The sequence below is a fragment of the Macaca thibetana genome, chromosome 16, assembly GCF_024542745.1.
Source record: "Macaca thibetana thibetana isolate TM-01 chromosome 16, ASM2454274v1, whole genome shotgun sequence".
In the NCBI taxonomy this organism is placed as follows: domain Eukaryota; kingdom Metazoa; phylum Chordata; class Mammalia; order Primates; family Cercopithecidae; genus Macaca; species Macaca thibetana.
In genome coordinates this window covers 70168489-70187593 of record NC_065593.1, presented here as the reverse complement: position 1 = coordinate 70187593, position 19105 = coordinate 70168489, and the positions used below count along the sequence as shown (strand labels likewise).

General features: G+C 39.6%; 1 protein-coding gene and 1 pseudogene across 4 annotated transcripts in view; one reads left to right on the top strand and one right to left on the bottom strand.

Annotated features, from left to right (window-relative positions):
* The window catches only part of KCNJ16 (potassium inwardly rectifying channel subfamily J member 16), a 541663-nt gene that overhangs the window by 44222 nt on the left and 478336 nt on the right, over positions 1 to 19105 (top strand). For 2 of the 3 annotated variants that reach the window (XR_007720474.1, XR_007720475.1), the window contains exon 5: positions 3720 to 3810. The gene's annotated coding sequence lies outside the window, so the exon portion shown is untranslated. Of the gene's footprint in view, positions 1 to 3719; positions 3811 to 16928; positions 16998 to 19105 lie in introns of those variants that run through there. The other variant, XM_050765623.1, reaches the window with a different exon arrangement.
* On the bottom strand, positions 16269 to 17088 carry LOC126939855 (60S ribosomal protein L18-like; annotated as a pseudogene). The gene is made up of 2 exons (XR_007720477.1): positions 16609 to 17088; positions 16269 to 16427 (listed from the first exon to the last, which is right to left on the bottom strand). The product of XR_007720477.1 is annotated as a 60S ribosomal protein L18-like (transcript).

The window sequence follows — 19105 nt, the reverse complement described above, 5'->3', positions numbered from 1 at the left end:
ACATAGGAGTTAGAATATGGAATACTTGTCTTCTGTGCCTGGCTTATTTTACTTAGCATATTAACCTAAAGTTCCACCCATCTTGCTGAAAATTATATTATTTCATCATTTTTTATTGCTATTCGATGAAATTATTATTATTTCATCCTTTTTTTATTGTATTTTGTTGTGTATATATGCCACAGTTTTTTTTTTTTCACCCATTCATCCATTGATGGACGGTTACATTGATTCCATATCTTTGCTATTGTGAATAGTGCTGTAACAAATATGGCAGTGTTGTAATCACTTTGATATATTGATTTCTTTTCCTTTGGATAAATACCTAACAGTGAAGCTTCTGGCTTATATGGTAATTATATTTTAATTTTTTTAAGAATCTTCATACTGTTTTCCATAGTGGCTGTATAAACTTACATTTCCACTAACAGTGTATAAGAGCTCCCTTTTCCTTTTTCTCTGTAATCTTATCAGTATCTTTTATGTTTTGTCTTTTGGTAATAGCCATTCTAACTTGGGTAAGATATCTCACTGTGGTTTTGATTTGCATTTCCCTGGTAATTAATGATGTTGAACATTTTTTCATATATGTGTTGGCTATTTGTATGTCTTCTTTTGAGAAGGGTCTATTCATGTCCTTTGCTCATTTTTAAATGGGATTCTTTCTTTCTTTCTTTCTTTCTTTCTTTCTTTCTTTCTTTCTTTCTTTCTTTCTTTCTTTCTTTCTTTCTTTCTTTCTTTCTTTTTTCTTTCTTTTCTTTCTTTCTTTCTACTGCTGAGTTGTTTGAGTTCCTTGTATACTGTGGATATTAGTTCCCTGTTGAATGAGTAGTTTATAAATATTTTCTCCCATCCAAGAGGTTGCCTTTTCACTCTATTGACTGTTTTCTTTGCTGGATAGAAGCTGTTTAGTTTAATGTAGTTCCATTTGCCTATTTTTGTTTTCGTCGCCTATGCTTTTGTGGTCTTAGCCATTAATTCTCTGCCTAGATCAATATCCTTTTAATAGTTTTATAATTTCAAGTCTTATGTTTCAGTCTTTAGTCCATCTTGAGTTGACTTTTGTATATGGTGAGAGATAGGGGTCCAGTTTCATTCTTCTGTATATGATTATCCAGTTTTCCTATTGAAGAGGGTGTCCTTTTCCAGTGTCTGTTCTTGATGGCTTTATCAAAAGATCAGATGACTATAAATGTATGGATTCATTTCCGGATTCTGTTGCATTGGTTCAAGTATCTATTTTTATAACAATACCATGATTTTTTGGTTACTACAGTTTTGTAATATATTTTGAAGTCAGGCAGTGTAACGCCTCCAGCTTTGTTCTTTTTGCACAGGATTGCTTTGGCTGTTCTGGCTCTTTTTTGATTCCATATGAATTTTAGGATTTTCTTTCTGTTTCTGTTAAGAATAACACTAGTATTTTGAGAGGAATTTCATTGAATGTGTAGATTGTTTTAGAAAGTATGGTCACCCTAACAATATCAATTATTCCAACCCATGAGCATGGAATGTCTTTTCATTTGTTTGTGTCATCTTTGGTTTTTTCATCATTGTTTAGAACACTTTGAGCCCACCCAGATAACCCAGGATAATCTTCATACCTCAGTATTCTAATTAATTACATGTACAAGGTCCTTTCTTCCATGTAATGTAACATATTCAAAGGTTATAGAAATTAGGACCTGACATCTTCGTGTATGTGTGGAAGGGTGGTGCGGGGCATGGGGCTATCATTTCATTTACCACTGGCATGTGTTGTTTTGTGGGAGAGGGGCTTCTGCAGTGGGAAATGCTAGTCCTTATTAGAGGAATGGTGGGTTACCTCATGCCAGTGACTATCCATGCCCCTCCTTCCAACTAGGATACTGTCTTCTTCCTCTGCTGGGTGGTAGGTTAGCCAGTTCTATCCTCAACTCATTGCCTGTTTCTGAGGATCACTCCTGGCACCAGTTTTGTTATTCCTGGTCTTCTGGGAAGTGGATGCCAAGACTGGATTAAACATGTGGGGAAACAGCTGGAAACATCTGGGAAAATGCCATATGAAGGAAAATGGGGAGGGGGCTGGGATAGACTTGGAGAGCCTTCACAGTGAGAAGCAAGTGTGACCCTAAATGGATATCACCCTCCATCTGAGGGAAGTTCAGTAGTGCTCCTGGGGAGTCCTAAGTCAAAGCTGGCCATCAGAGGAGAGCCTTTGTGTCCAAAGAATGGGTTAGCCTGAGTATCCCTTGATACATTCAGTCATTGGCCAGGAGCAGCCTGTGGGAGGTATACCCTTGGCACAAACCTGATGCTGGATTCCAGAGCTTGTTCTATTATCCTCCTATCTTGAAAGATCTGTGAAGAACATTCTCATGCTGCCACAGACATAATTTTGGTTTTCAAACATTAGGGTATGTACTTTCAGTCGGGTGCAGTGGCTTACATCTGTAATTCCAGCGCTTGGGGAAGCTGAGGCAGGTGGATCACTTGGGATCAGGAGTTTGAGATCAGCCTGGCCAACATGGTAAAACCCCGTCTCTACTAAAAATACAAAAAATTAGCCAGGCGTGGTGGTGGGCACCTATAGCCCCAGCTACTTGGGAGGCTGAGGCAGGAGAATGGCGTGAACCCGGGAGGCGGAGCTTACAGTGAGTGGAGATCACACCACTGCACTCCAGCCTGGACGACAGAGCGAGACTCCGTCTCAAAAAAAGAAAAATTATTAATAAATAAAAATGCAAAATTTAGTTGGATGCATTACTGTGCGCCTGTAATCCCAACTACTCAGGAGGCTGAGGCATGAGAAACTCATGAGCCTGGGAGGTGTTGCCCTTGCCAAGATGGCGTCAGTGCACTCCAGTTTGGGCAACAGAACGAGACTCTGCCTCAACAACAACAACAAACAAACATTAGGAGATATACTTTAGACAATAAACATGTAACTATAAAATTACGACACTAGCCTCAAGAATGTAGTTTAAATGCTGTAAAAAAAAAAAAAGTGTTGTAAACATCCTTAGGGTTAAAAGAAAGAGCACAAGCATTTAAAACAAGAAAAACATTGTGTCTGTAATGGTCCTTGAAGGATGATTGAGATTCTGATGGATTAATATTGGTTGAGGGGAGAAGGCATCCTTCATGGAGCAAATGACTGAACATAATTTTAGAAGGAGGATGATATGCATTGTGCCTGGGATCCATGAATGATACAATGGCCTGAAGCATCAGGTGTCTGCAGGGAAACAATGATTGATTAGGTGATTAGCTGGGGTCATACGATGGCGGGCAAGGATGCACAGAATGCTTAGGAATTAGTCAAGCAATAGGGAAGGAAACAATGTTCTAAGAGAAGACATAGCAAGTGCAAGAAGAGGTACGTTTGAATAAAGATGATGAAGTCTAAGGGAGAAGAGTGAGGATAGCCATATTAATCAATACTAAAGGTAGGATTATTATTAGATCTTTGGGATCTAATAATAGGATTTGTTTGGGAATTGTGAGAGCCATTATGTTAAAATAATTTAACATGGTAGCTGATTGTATTAGGGAGTAATGACCAGAGGAGAGTGGAAAGAAAGACTCCAAGCCAAAAGTTGGAGAGTGAGGGATGAAAAATGTTGTGGAATTCTGTAGATTATAATGAAGATTAAAGAAAGAGGCAGATATAAGTAAGTGGCATGAATTAGTAAAGAGTTGTCAGGATAATAATAAGTACCCTGTTTTTGTTTTCCCAGAATATGAGCCTCTATCATGGACCAACCAATAACTTCAATAAAAGTGTGATAAATGCTGTATCCCTGGCAGACGATGAGTATCTTCAAGATGGTGAGTATCTTCATCTCTGTATCACCAGGACCTGCCTTAAAAAAGGGACCATAATATAGTCTATAAGAAACTATTAAATAAATGAATGAGAAATTGATATCAGGAAAGAAAAAAAGCAATTATCAATCGGGTATGTGCTGAGGGATGAGCACTGTCAGGCACTTTTGCCTACACCATTTTACTAATTTTCGAGCAATTCAGTGAGTTAGATATTATCCCCATTTAAGAAATGAAGATATTGAGGTTTTGAGGGCTTAAATAATAACCCAACTTCCCATGATTAGCAAATGGCAGAAACACAGAGCAGGATGCTGGGTTGGGCAGGGGATGACAGCAGGAATTTTCTCCATTGAAGAAGGCTTTGATATGGTTTTGAAGAAACCTGGTTTTGGTTAACACTAGGAAATTGAAGGCGTTTGTGAGAAGAAAGGTGCAATTTGGTGGTGAGACAATGAACATCCAGATGATGCAGTGAAAATGAGACTTTTCATTGAGACTGAATAGGAGCGAGTAGGGTTAGAATGGTCCAGTAATTGAACAGCAATGAGAGGTTGGAAAGATAGAGTTTCAAGAAAGGATTTGAAAACCCAGGATTTAGGAAGCGTTTATTTGACATCACTTGCAGTTTATTGAGGAACTGGGGCACAGAATAGAAAACAGTGGATCAAGTAATATCATGTATTGTTATCTACTGCTATATAATAAATCATCCCCGAAGTTAGTGGATGACAACAAGAATATGTATTTTCACACAGTTTGTGTAGATCAGGAGTCTGGGAATGACTTGACTGGATCCTCCAGCCCAGGGATTCTCACAAGGCTGCAATCAAGGTATCAGCCAAGGCTGCGGTCATCTTGAGGCGTAACTGGGGCAAGATCTACTTTCAAGCTTACTCACAATGCTGTTTGCAGAATTCAGTTCCTGCTGGGCTGTTGGACTAAGAGCCACAGTTTCTTAGTACTTAGCCTCTCCAGAGGGCAGCTCACAATAGAGTAGCTGGCTTAATCAAAATGAGAAAGTGAGAAACAGCAAGAGAGTGCCAGCAGGATAGAAGTCACAGCCTTTTATAACCTACTTTCAGAAGTAATAGGCCATCACTTTTGTTATTTAGAAGCAAGTCATTAGGTCTAGGCCACCCATGGTGAGGGGTTACACAAGGACATACCTACCAGAAGGCAAGGATCACTGGGGGCTATTTTAGAAGTAGTCTACTCCAAAGTGATTCACCAGAAACGAGTTGCTCTTTCTCAACAAAGAATTAGAGGTGAAGTTGTTGAGAGAGAGTTTAACATGAGATAAAAGGAGAATTGCTTACGAATCATGGCATTCGGATCTATAAGGAAGTAGAATGATTTATCGGACTCAGATTGACCTTTATGATTCACTTTCTTCAATGGACTTTCTGGAAAGAAGTTACCTGCCACCTTACCTGACCCTCTCTCAATTGAAGTGTTGGTTAAGGCAGAATGGCCTCACCAATCTTTCAGTGTCTCATCCTTATTTGAACATTTGATCGTATAGCAGATTTGCAATCTTATAGTGTGTCAATGACTGCACCACTTTTTCCAAATCTTATCCAGTGATTCAATAATAAAGGCATTTTTTGGGATTCTGGAGCCTCAGCTAAGCTTTGAAATACACGTTCTGTGGCAGGGCAAGTTTTTTCAAGTGGCCAAAGAACAACAGAGATTGTGATAAGTTCCTAGATGGAATGATAGTCTGTTGCAGGTATTCAATAAAGAAGAATCCAATCACGTCGGTTTTTGAATTTTTGTTTAAATTTTAATGAATTAATAAATCAATTAGTTTTCAAGATGGCATCTCACTCTATTGCCCAGTCTGGAGTGCAGCGATGCAATCATAGCTTACTGTAGCCTCAAACTCCTGGGGTCAAGCAATCCTCTTACCTCAGCCTCCCAAGAAGCTGGAAGTACAGGGTGCACCACCCTGCCTGGCTAATTTTTTAAAATTTCTTTTTAGAGATGGGGTCTCACTTTGTTGGCCAGGCTGGTGTTGAGCTCCTGGCTTCAAGCAGTTCTTCCTCCTTAGACTCCCAAAGTACTAGGATCACAGATGTGAGCCACAACACCCAGCAGCTAGCCTATTGCTGGGGAGAAGGAACACCTTTTTCTTCAATCCTCGGGAAACCAGAAACTTGTTACTGTGAATGTTAAGGGAATTTCAAAGGTCTTCTACATTTTCGTGGGAGACAAACTCACCCAAAAAGCTTCCTCCCCATGAGGGTACTAAGACAACTCAAGGGTAAAAGAATATATATATATATTTTTAAACAAATAGTGTTGGACAAGTGTTATCTACATGTGAAAGAATATAGTTAGATCCCTATCTTATATCCTATGCAAAAATTAACCAAAAATAGATCAAAATCTAAGTGTAAGAGCTAAAACTATACAACTCTTAGTAGAAAACAGAAGAGTACATCTTTGTGACAGTGGATTAGGCCGTGGTTTCCTAGACATAACCGAAAGCAACAAAAGGAAGAATAGATAAATTTGACTTCATCAAAATTTAAAACTTCTGTGTTACAAAGGATACCATCAGTAAAAAGACAACCCCACAGATGGGGAGAAGAGTTTTGCAAGTCATGTATATGATAAGGGACTTGTATCCAAAGCATATAAAGAACTCTTACAACTCAGGAAAAAAATAAAAATGAAAAGGCACAGAACCCAATTTAAAATCAGTCAAAGGATTAGAACAGACATTTCTCTAAAGATGACATCCAAATGGTCAATACACACATACAAGGATTCTCAACATCATTAGTCATCAGGGAAAGGAAAATGAGAACCACAACGAGTTAACACTTCACACTTGCTAGGATGGAAATAATAAAAGTGACAGATAAGAAGAAGCATCAGTGAGTTAATGGATAAATTGGATGCTCAGACTTTGATGGTGGGAATGTAAAATGGTACAGCTGCTTTGACAAACAGTTTGGGAGTTTGTCAAAAAGTTAAACATGGGCTGGGCGCCATGGCTCACACCTGTGATCCCAGCACTTTGGGAGGGCAAGGCAGGCAGATCACTTGAGGTCAGCAGCCTGACCAACACGGTAAAACTCCATCTCTACTAAAAATACAAAAAATTAGCCGGGCATGGTTGTGCATGCCTGTAACCCCAGCTACTCGGGAAGCTGAGATATGAGAATTGTTTGAACCCAGGAGGCGGAGGTTGAAGTGAGCCGTGATCACGCCACTGCGCTCCAGCCTGGGTGACGGAGTAAGACTCCCTCTCAAAAAAAAAAAAAAAAAATTACATTAAATTAAAAAAAAAGTTAAACCCAGATTTGCTATATGATCCTGTAGTTCCACTCCTATGTACCTAAGAGAACTAAAAATATATGTCCATACAAAATATTGTACAGAAATATTCATAGCAGCATTATGAATGTAAAAACAATCCAAATATCTATCAACTGATGAGTGGATAAATAAAAGATTTGTTCTTTTTTTTTTTTTTTTTTTTTTTTTTTTTTTTTTTTTTTTTGAGACGGGGTCTTGTTCTCTCGCCAGGCTGGAGTGCAGTGGCACAATCTCGGCTCGCTGCAAACCTCCGCCCCGCCAGGTTCAAGCGATTCTCCTGCCTCAGCCTCCTGTGTAGCTAGGACTACAGGCGCGCACCACCACACCCAGTTAATTTTTGTATTTTTAGTAGAGATGGGGTTTCACCATGTTGGCCAGGATGGTCTCAATTTCTTGACCTCGTGATCTTCCTGCCTCGGCCTCCCAAAGTGCTGGGATTACAAGTGTGAGCCACCATGCCTGGTAAATGAAATATTTATAATGCATATAAACATTGGAATATTATTTGGCCATAATGAAGAATGAGGCACTGACACATGCTCCAACATGCATGGGCCTTAGAGACATGATGCTAAGGGAGAGGAACCAGAAGTAAAACACCACACATGGTATAACTGCATCTATGTAAAATATTCAGAATAGACAAATAAATAGAACATACATATAAAGTAAGTTGGCAGTGGCTGGGGCTGAAGGGAAGGGGGAAAGGAGAATGAATATTAATGACTATGGGGTTTCTTTCTGGGGTGATGAAAATATTCTACAATTAGATAGTGGTGATCTATGCACAACTTTGTGAATATACTAAAAAATCACTGAATTGTACACATTAAAAGGGTAAACTTTACGGAACGTAAATTATATTTTCATAAAAGTATTATTTAAAAATAACCCTCCTTTCATCTCAGCTCTTCTGAGTCTTAAAATCTAATAAGACAAATGATAGTCTGGATTACGGTGCTAGAGCCTCTGAGCCAATGCTAACCAGTTAAACCTTTTAGTCGTTAACACTCCATTACGTGTTTCTTGTTTTTCATTTTTGTTTTTGTTTTTACTTGAGACAGGATCTTGCTCTGTTACTCAGGCTGGAGTGCAGTGTCATAATCACAGCTCACAGCAGCCTCAACCTCCTGGGCTGAAGCAATCCTCCTGTCTCAGCCTCCCAGGTAGCTGAGACCACAGGCATATGACACCATACCTCGCTAATTTTTAAACTTTTTGTAGAGATGAGGTCTCTGTTGCCCAGGCTGGTGTCAAACTCCTGAACTAAAGTAATCCTTTCACCTCGGCCTCCCAGAATGCTAGTGTTACAAGCATTAGCCACCGTGCCCAGACTCATTACGTGTTTCTTATTTATTACATCCTATTGAATGTATCTGACTCCATCACAAAGCCCCATCTCATCAACCTAACTGGGTATCATTCAATGAATTGTACACTTCCATTCAGTATGAATATAAGGCCAGAAAAAAATCCATTTTTTGTTATTTCAGTCCTTTCAGTTTTCATTAATATTTTGTTTCTAAAGATGAATAAGGTAATGAATGTAATTAGATGAGATGTTAACACATGTCACATAAAATCTAAGACAGAGTTCAAGTTCTAACTTCCCATCCCCTGAATTCTCAATTCTGTTTTTAACACTGGAAATAATTGTTTCTTGGGCACCGGATCAGATGTATTTAATCTACTTTAAAGCATGAGATGTACAATGACAAAATTAAAAATGCCCCCAAAGAGGAAATTACAGCACATGATAGCTTATTATTATTATTTTTTTAATTTGGCAGTTTTCTGCTAAGTTCAAAGCAGCTGGGGAGAGTAGCAAGTAACAAAATGAGACAGATTTATGAAGCCCACACTTGGCAATATTTTTGTGTAAAATTAGTCAAAATCATTATACTTGTAGATGAAGAAATGAATTCCAACAAGTTTGCATATTTTTAAAGAAAAATCATATTTTCTCTAAGTGAACTGGAAGAACTGAGCAATTTATTGGATTGGTTGATCACCAGCATTGTAACTCACAATAAAATTTGAGGATGCCTGCCAAGCATTGGCTCTCAGAAGAGTAGGATAATAATACACTGATTTTCAATAAGTAGAATTCAGCCCGTATTACAGCCTATCTTCCTATCCAAAAAACTCAGGGGAAATAAGCCACTAGAAGAATTTTCCACTGAAACTTCTTTGTTTTGCTCTAATGTATTGCTAAAACTTTCTGATAACAAAGAATGAGACAGATATAAATATGCCCCATTTTAATAAAAACCCAATTACAATACATCAATTTAAAAATATAATTGAAATGGCTGATTTCAGAGCTGGGGCAGGATGGGCACAAAATGAGCCTGAAATATATTGTTATGCCATAAAATAAAAAGCACTACATCCATCTACCTATCATGACCTGTCACAAGGAAAAAAATTCAGCTCAAAGGGGCTACCACTGGGAAAATCTAGGTTGATATGAGCATCAAATAATGGAATACAATAATAAAACATAAATCACTGGGAAAAAAGAAACTCATGGATTTACACCAAAAATAGATAAATAAGTGGGAGAGAAGGAGGGCTTTTGCAACGCTGGAGTTGAAAAATTATCATTTTCCAACCATCGTGGTATGGATTGGATCTGATAAGAATAATCAATGGATTTTTAATCCTAGAAGAAATTTTGATGGGAAACAGGACATTTGTATGGTCTCAAAGTGTCTCTCTACAGACTGCTTATCTATTGTAAGGAAGTGTGATGGTTAATACTGAGTGTCAATTTGATTGGATTGAAGGATGCAAAGTATTGATCCCAGGTGTGTCTGTGAGGGTGTTTCCAAAGGAGATTAGCATTTGAGTCAGTTGGCTGGGAAAGGCAGATCCACCCTTAATCTAGGTGGGCACCATCTAATCAGCTGCCAGTGCAGCTAGAATATAAAGCAGGCAGAAAAATGTGGGAAGACTAGGCTGGCCTAGCTTCCCAGCCTACATCTTTCTCCCATGCTGGACCCTTTCTGCCCTCAAACATTGGACTCTAAGTTCTTCAGTTTTGGGACTCAGACTGGCTCTCCTTGCTCCCCAGCTTGCAGATGGCCTACTATGGGACCTTGTGATCATGTGAGTTGATACATATATATGTGTGTGTGTGTGTGTGTGTGTGTGTATGTATATATCCTATTAGTTCTGTCCCTCTAGAGAACCCTAATACAGGAAGAAAAAAAAAAAAAAAAACAATAATTATGCAGTGGAGAATCAGATCACACCTTAACTGCACCTTGACTAGTGGTCCTAGTGACCATCACCCATGAAGGACAGGTGGCCTTGTGTCCCTCCAGGTGTCACACCCCTGGAAGGACACCACATTACCTATGCAGTATTCCATCTGAGAACACATAACTTCAATAAAATCCAAAGGAGAAACATTCTATGAAACAAAAAGAGGAATGTATTTTTCCAGAGCATCAATATCATGAAAGACTATGGAAATGTTTCAGATTATAAGAGGTCAAAAATAAAAGATAAGTGTTGATAAGGTTATAAAGAAAAGGGAACCCTGGTATACCGTTAGTGGAAATGTAAATTAATAAAACCATTATAGAAAACAATTTGGGATTTCTCAAAAAATTAAAATAGAAATGCCACATTATTCAGCAATCCTACTTCTGGGTATATAAACAAAGGGAATGAAATCAGTATGTTGAAGAGCTGTTTGCATTGCCATGTTCATTGCAACACTCTTCACAATAGCCAAGATATGGAATCAACCTGTGTTCATCAATGGATAAATAAAGAAAATATGGCATCTATACACAATGGATTACTAGTCAGCTTTAAAAAAGAGGGAAAGTCTGTCATTTGCAACAATATGGATGAACCTGGAAGTTGTTGTGTTAAGTAAAATAAACCAGGCACAGAAAGACAGATATCATAGGATCTCACTTATCTGTGGAATGTAGAAATGTAAGCTTCATAAAAGCAGAGAGTAGGATCTGATTACCGGGGCCAGGGGGAGAATGGAATTGGGGAAAAGGATATAATATTTCAGTTAGGAGAAATCAGTTCAAGAGATCTATTTTACAACATAATGATGTTAATAAAAAATTAAAATAAAAGAGGCCAAAGAGACATGATAAGTAAATACAATACTTGATCTTAAATTTTGTACTGGAGTGGTGGGTGGGGCAATGTGCTATATGACCCTGTTAGATCAAGTGAGAAAATTGGAATACAAAGTGTACAGAAAAACATTTGCCAATATTAAATTCACCAAGGTTGACAACTTTTCTTTGGTTATATAATAGAACATTCCTATTGTTAAGAAATATACACTGATACATTAATAGGTCCAAGGCCATGATGTATTTACTTTACCATCAAGTGGTTCAGACAAGAAATTAGATGTAGCTAGATAGCTACATACATTGACAAATAGTCTTAATGATAGAACAAATGGGGTAAAATGTTAAAAATAGGTGAATTTGAATAATTGTTATGTGGGGATTTTCATATTATTTTTATTTCCACAATTTGTAAATTTCAAGTTATTTCCAAATAAAAAGTTAAAAATATATCATTGATTTGGGTCATTTGTGTTTCCATTGGCAAAAGCTGGTTGCTTCTGAAGAACTCAGAGCAAATGAATCCCTGGACTTGGGAAATCCACCAGTACTTTTCAAATTATGATGACTTTGCAAATTAAAATTTGGAAGCAAGTTTGGGATTATGTTGAGAAGGAAAGGCAAAAGGCTAATTTTATTTCTGTTTAAGAGTTATTTGGTTGAAAGAAAAACAAACTCATGTTGGCCAAAAGGAAATGTATTTACAAGTAAGTAAGGGAAATTTCATGAAACCCAACTGTGGGAAGTACTACTGGTGTCATGGGAACTACAAAGATATCAGACGTTTCTCTGCCTCTGTCTCTGTGTCTTTCTTTCCTTCCCTCTCCTATTTAGCCAGTTCTGGTCAGAACTACAGGACAACCAGGTCGAAAAATCTGGCAACTTCTTCAGCAAAAGTGGCAAAAACATTTCCAAATAAGAGCACATGAGCTGTGCAGACACCTCATGTATTTAATTTTATGCTGAAATTAGAGAAGAACTGACCTAATATTTGACTAATAACTTAATTTTAACCTATAATTAATAATTTATCTTAAGGCCAATATAAGATTAAAAATATTAATGTGAGCAATGATATACTTAGATTCTCCTTTTATAAAGATCACATGGGCACAGAATGGAGAATGGATTTTAGAGAAACGAGAGTGAAGTGGGATATCATTTAGATGATGTTATCATGGTCCAAGCAAAACATGGTGGCTTGGATGGGTATAAGAATAGCTGTGGAGATGGAGAGAAAAGGGTAGATAAGGAATATCTTTAGAGGTACAACTGACAAGTCTTTGTGTTGAGTTGAATGTGAATGGCTGAGGAAGAGGTTTTCAAAGATGTCTCCCAGGTTTCCGGTAGGAGTGAATGGTAGAGACATTATGGAGATTGAAAACATTAGGGGAGGAGTAATTTTGGGGGGAAAAAGTCATGAATTCAATATAGGCCTTCTCTTAGTTTCAGAAACTAGTAAGATACAAATAGAGTTATCAGGTTGCTAGATCTATGGGTTCAGGGCCCCAAAGAAAGAGCTGGTGTAGAGAAAGAATCTTGAAAAAGATTGATAAGTGTATGGCATTTGAAGCCACGGAAATTTATGCAATAATTCGTAAGAAAGGAAACAGCCAAACCTTGAAGAACTCTAACATATAAGAAATAGATGGGAAAGAAAGATCTCCAACAAGGGACTGAAAAAAAAAATGGTTTTATATGTAGGTGGGAAATTAGTAGAGTCTAATTTTGTCAAATCCACTGGAGAAGGTGAAAAATAAGCTAGTAGTCAACTGTGTCTCCTAGTAGTGGAACCAGTAAAATGGGCAGGTGTCATGCTCACCCTCTTTTTGCAAATGAAACAACGGTTGAGACTCAGAGACCTTAAACGACCCACTCCAGATCATGGAGATACTAGGTAATGAGGCTGGGATTTGGATTCGTGTGTCTCTGACTTTAAAGCCTGTGCTTTTAAGCATTGCCTCATTCATTTCATCAAAGATTGATTTCATACTTACTATGCATAACGAAGCCGGAAGATAATGTAATGAATAAGATCTATATGATTTAGAGTCTGTACTCATTAAATGCAATTTGTTGCCAATTGAACGTTGTGATTCCTGGGAATGGGTGAAAGAGGCTGTATGAGTTTTCTATTGCTGCATACCAAATTACTGCAAACTCACCACATGAAACAACTTCCAATTATCATCTCTCAGTTATATAGAGGAAAAGGGTGGATGAGAGGGCCTGACTGGGTTCTATGCTTAGAGTTTCACAAGACTGAATTCAAGGCTGGCCTAGACTCTTCCCTGGAGACCTGGGGAAGAATCTATTTCCAGATCCATTAAGGGTGTTGGCAGAATTCAGTCCCTCACTGCTGTAGGACAGAGGACCCCATTTCCTTACTTGCTTTCAGCTTTGGGCTTGTCTCAGCTCCTAGAGGCCCCTTGCAAGCTTTTTGCCATGGACTTTCTCCCAGACCCTCTCATCAGTTAAGCTTAACTTTTCAAGGCTGGTAGCAGGATCTCTCAAATAGAATCCTCCTGAAACTTAGAATCGTTTTGACTTCTCTTTTACTATTAGCGAGCAAAATCTCTCTACTTTTAAAGGGCTTGTGTGATTAATTCAGGCTCAACTGCATAATCTCCCTCTTGCCTTGTAACCACTCATCATATTCACATGTTCTACCCACATTCAAATGGCTGGGTATTGGATTATAGAAGGGTTAGGGTTATTGAGGGTCAATCTTAGAATTCTGTCTACCACAGAGGCATAAAGCCCTTGTTGCTTCCTTCTTCCCAAGCTCTCTGTTTTCCCATTTAAAAATTTCATAGTTTGAGAGAGAAGAATGCGTATAGGTGATTAGTCCATTGATTTGACAGCAATACAATCAGTACTCTACAAAAAAAAATTGCCTAGTATCTTTTCTCTGGGAACCAGCTTTCAAAGTGGGAAAAGCTAAGATGATTCTACAGCAGAGGGGATGTGCTTCATTTCCCCAAGATACCACAGCTGGGAAGCTCCGCTGCCTTTCTGGGAAGAAGGACTGCTCTGTTCTGCATGGAAGGCCACCCACAAGGGCACACATCCATGTGAGAATCTGAAGAAACAGTGCAACGCCATCAACATGGCATCAAATTCTACCACAGCTGCTTTGTTGCCTCTCCCAGAAAGATCAAGACAGACCACTGTCCAGAGAGAGAGAGATGATTAAGGGGATAATAATGCTCTGGGTATGAGCAACACCAGGGACTTACTGCTCAAACTCTCAGTGCGTTTTCAGCTTGCAGCTTTTTGAGTTGTACCAAGATGTCCTTTCTTTGGAAAAAGCAGAGAGAGAAAGAGAGAGAGAGAGACAGAGATATGAACAATGCATTTAAGAGGGCTGCCAGCCTCTGAGAATCTGGGGCCTGGACTCTTGGCTTTCAGCTGAAAAGCCTTCAAAAGGCCAGGGAAGCGTTAGTGAAAATGAATGGAAAGCCTCTGACAAGCATGCTATGAGCTGCGGAAATTGCAAACAGACTTGGCATGCTTGCTCAGGAACCCAACAGAATCTGAACATCACTTAGTGTTATAAGTCATGGGACAGCAGGCGCTTGTTTCACTGGAATGGGCTTTGACACTGAAAAAAAAAGAAAAAAGATCACCATCTGTCTTTTTCTTTGGGGGTGGGTAATTCAGTGCCCCAGGGAGGGACTTTGTTTTTGTGTCTGTCCTGCACCTCTTTTGTAGTACAGAAGAGTCATGCAGCAGAATCAGTAGCTGTCTTGAAGTACTGAACAATGGAGAGAAGCAGAAGTCTTTACATGAAGGGTGTTTGGATAAGAGGGCTTCAATACAGACAGTCAGGCGTGGGTTCAAACCTTTATTCTGTCATCTACAATCTGGGTGATCTTAAACATGTTGCTTTGTCTTTGTGATTCCCAATTAGCTTCCCTGTGTTCCAGTTTCTCATCAGTAAAATGGGTGGCGGGGGATGAAATAATGTCTATGAGCTATGAAAATAAACTGACATAGAGAAAGCATTCAGTAAATAGTAGAATCTCAAATGTAGATAGTATCCCATCCTACATTCAAAGAACCTGTTGGCTGCCTACGCAGCACCTGTTCCTCCTATTTTCTTCATGGCTGGCAAAGCTTGTCTTCCAGTAAATATAACGAAAAGGCAAAACCACTTGTTTTTCTAGCTTCTCCTCTTACAGTCAGGACGTGGGCCTGTTACCTGATTCTGGCCTGGATCTGCTACAACCACCTTGAAACTTTAAGGGATGACACGGTGGTCCGTAGAACAAGGAAAAATGGAAAAAAGGAAAGCTTAATGTTCCATGACATTGAAGAACTGATGAATTAATCTTGGAACTTCCTTCCTGTATTAGTCAGGATTGTCTGAGATACGCCAAAGAGCTAAGCCCTGTATCTATGGTGACTTATAAGAGCAATGTTCATTTCTTGCATACACTATATGTACAGTGTGGACTGAATAGGAAATTTGTTCCATTTTTCCTCACTCTAGGGGCCAGGTAGATAGAAAAACTGCATCTTAAACGCTGTGAAGCATTGTTTCAGAGGAACAAAACCATCTCTAGGGGGTAACTCTTTATTTAATCTGCTGGGTGGACTGGCTTCTCCAAAATTCCACTTTCCACTCTTATTAGATAGTTGCTGCTGTAGCAATGCTTACTCACTCATAGGTCTGTGGGTCAGTAGCGGTCTTGGAGGGCTTACCTAGGATGGCTTACCTAGGATTGCTTACCTATGCTTGACTTCACATACTTATTGAATTCAAGTCTGCTCCCTGTAGTTCCTTATTTGGGGATCAGCTGTTACCTAGTATATGTTCTTCTCATGGCTAAGTAAAGACATGCAAACAAACCAATCCATGCACTCACATTAACATCCCTGCTGGTATTCATGGAGTTAACATTTCACTGGTCAAGTCCCGTGACCACTCCCGAAGTAAAAATGGCAGGCATAATTACGCTGTCTTCTCTCCTGGGAGGCTCTCATACTCTTGTGGAAAGTGATGTGGATATAAACTTTTTTTTTTGGTCAGCATTCAAAATCTTTTTAATAAGAGGGTAGGATCCAAGGTTAGTTTTTGTAGCCTCGGCTGGCCCGTCGGCCTCTGGCACGCTCGAACTTCCGGCCCTTGGAGCGGATGTAGGGTTTGGTGTGGCTGTGCGGGGTTCCTGGGGCCTCGGCTGGCCCGTCGGCCTCTGGCACGCTCGAACTTCCGGCCCTTGGAGCGGACCTAGGGTTTGGTGTGGCTGTGCGGGGCTCCTGGGGCCTCAGCTGGCCCGTCGGCCTCTGGCACGCTCGAACTTCCGGCCCTTGGAGCGGACCTAGGGTTTGGTGTGGCTGTGCGGGTTCCTGGGGCCTTGCCGAAATGCCGGTACACCTCTCGGCCCTTGTGAGGACCGGAGGGCAGGACAGTGCCGCAGCCCTTGGGGGAGTCCAGGGCCAGCTGGTCGAAAGTGAGGATCTTGCCCCCTGCTCTGAGATGCGGCTGCGGGCCCGGCTGGTTACGCGCAGTGCACATACCTTCAGTTTGGGCACCTCCTGAACCCGCACGTCGTCCGTTACGGTCCCCACAACCACGGCCGTTTTGTTTTCCCGGCCAGGAAGATTCATCTTCCGGATCATCCGGGAAAGGAACAGAGGCGGCCGGTTGGTGCGACTCATAAACAACCTCTTCAGCACAACCTGGTTGAATATGGAATTGGTTCTTCTGGCCGGAAACCTATACAACTTTACCAACAGCCTCAGGTAGATATCCTGGCTCTTGGGCTCCTTGCGCCGAACCTTTCGGTCCTTGTTGTGGCGGATGGCAACTCCCATGATGGCGCCTCCTGCTTAGCCAGGTCCGGAAAGGGAGAACCAAAATCAACTGGGGAGCTTTTACAGATTTCACTTCTGGGCCTTATGCCCGAGGAGTCTGATTTAATAGGACTTGAGGTGGGGCCCGGGAATCTGTATTTGCACAACACCCTAGCAGAGCTGTTCAAAGGCAAGAATACAGTCATAGGTTCTTAGTTTCTGTTTCTGATTGGGCCAGTGAAGCCCCTTCCTCATCCCTCTTTTCCACTTATCACCAGAGACAGGAACTAAAAACCATGGCTTCAGGCTGCTAAAAGCCTAAAACAAAACAAAACAGAACAACGACAACAACAATAACAACAAAATAAGGCAAGCTGGACAAGCTTGCAGAGATTTCCAGTTAAATCACTAATATATAAAATAATAATTTCATTTTACAGAAGAGAAAAATGAGGTCCAAAAACGTTAAGTGACTTAGCAGACATGTGACAAAAATGAGAAATGGATCCAGGTTTGATTTACATTCATTTTTAATAAATATATTATTTTTGTTACAAAGATAATACATCTTTATGCTAAAAAATTGAAATAGTACATAGAAATGCAGGGTGAAAATAACTTTCTCCCTTCATCTCTCAGCCTCCAATTTTTACCCAAAGAACTAATCACAAATTGTATTTTTTATCTTTTCAGACATTTTATATACAAAGGTAAAAAATGCACAGGCAGATGTAAATCATTTTTTACATAAATGAGATTATAGTGTGCCTAGTCTTTTTCTTTTCCTTTTCTTTTCTTTTCTTTTTTTTTTTTTTTTTTTGGTTGAGACGGAGTCGCTCTCTGTCGCCAGGCTGGAGTGCGGTGGGGCAATCTCGGCTCGCTGCAACCTCCGTCTCCTGGGTTCAAGTGATTCTCTTGCCTCCAGAGTAGCTGGGACTACAGGCATGCGCCACTACACCCAGCTAATTTTTGTATTTTTAATAGAGATGGGGTTTCACCATGTTGACCAGGATGGTCTCCATCTCTTGATCTTGTGATCCTCCCCTCCTTGGCCTCCCAAAGTGCTGGGATTACAGGCGTGAGCTGCTGTGCCCAGCCCATAGTCTTATATAAAATTAAAATAATTTGTGTTTTTCCACTCAAAATCTTTTAAAATCAACATTTATAGATCTACTTCATTTCCAAAATAAATTTCTCTTTTTTAAGGTGTGAAAACATTAGATAAAGTGAGTATCTATTCTCTGACATTTTTCAAATATAGGCTGGCTATCAAATATAGGTTTACTTATATTTGTTGCTCGTCCAGGTTTCCTTGCCAAATTTTTAAAGACTTTCAATTTTGAACAAATTTTGTAGTCTCTTTCAATTTGGGTTTGTCTGCTGTTTTCTCCTGTTTGGACTGAAGTTATTCACTTTTGGCAAAATATTACGCAAATGATACTGCGTTCTAAGCATGAATTAATAAGAGGTTCATGATGTTGACTTGTCTCGTTGCTGGTGATGTTGACCTTGATCACTTGGTTAAGGTAATATCTGCTGGGTATACCGGTTGTAAAGTTACCATCTCACCTTTTTGGTGTTAATAAATACCTTTGAAGGAGGCACTATGAGACTATGTAAATCCTGTTATCCTAAAATTTTTGCTCACCAAATTTAGCATTCGTTGGTCTTGGCACATTTTTAGCAGGAGTCACCTTCAAGGTGAAATATATTCAAATAACCCATTTGCTAGATTGTATTTAATATACTTTATTTTACAGTTTTTAGTGCCACAATATGCTAGGTTTTGTGGATTTTTTTTTTCTTTGAACAGAGAAATTTTACAGAAACAAGTATTAAAAAAATTAGGCTGGGTGCGGTGGCTCATGCCTGTAATCCCAGAACTTTAGGAGGCTAAGGCAGGTAGATCACGAGGTCAGGAGATCGAGACCATCCTGGCTAACAAGGTGAAACCCAGTCTTTACTAAAAATACAAAAATTAGCTGGGCATGGTGGCGCATGCCTGTAATCCCAGCTACTCAGGAGGTTGAGGCAGGAGAATCACTCAAACTGGGGAG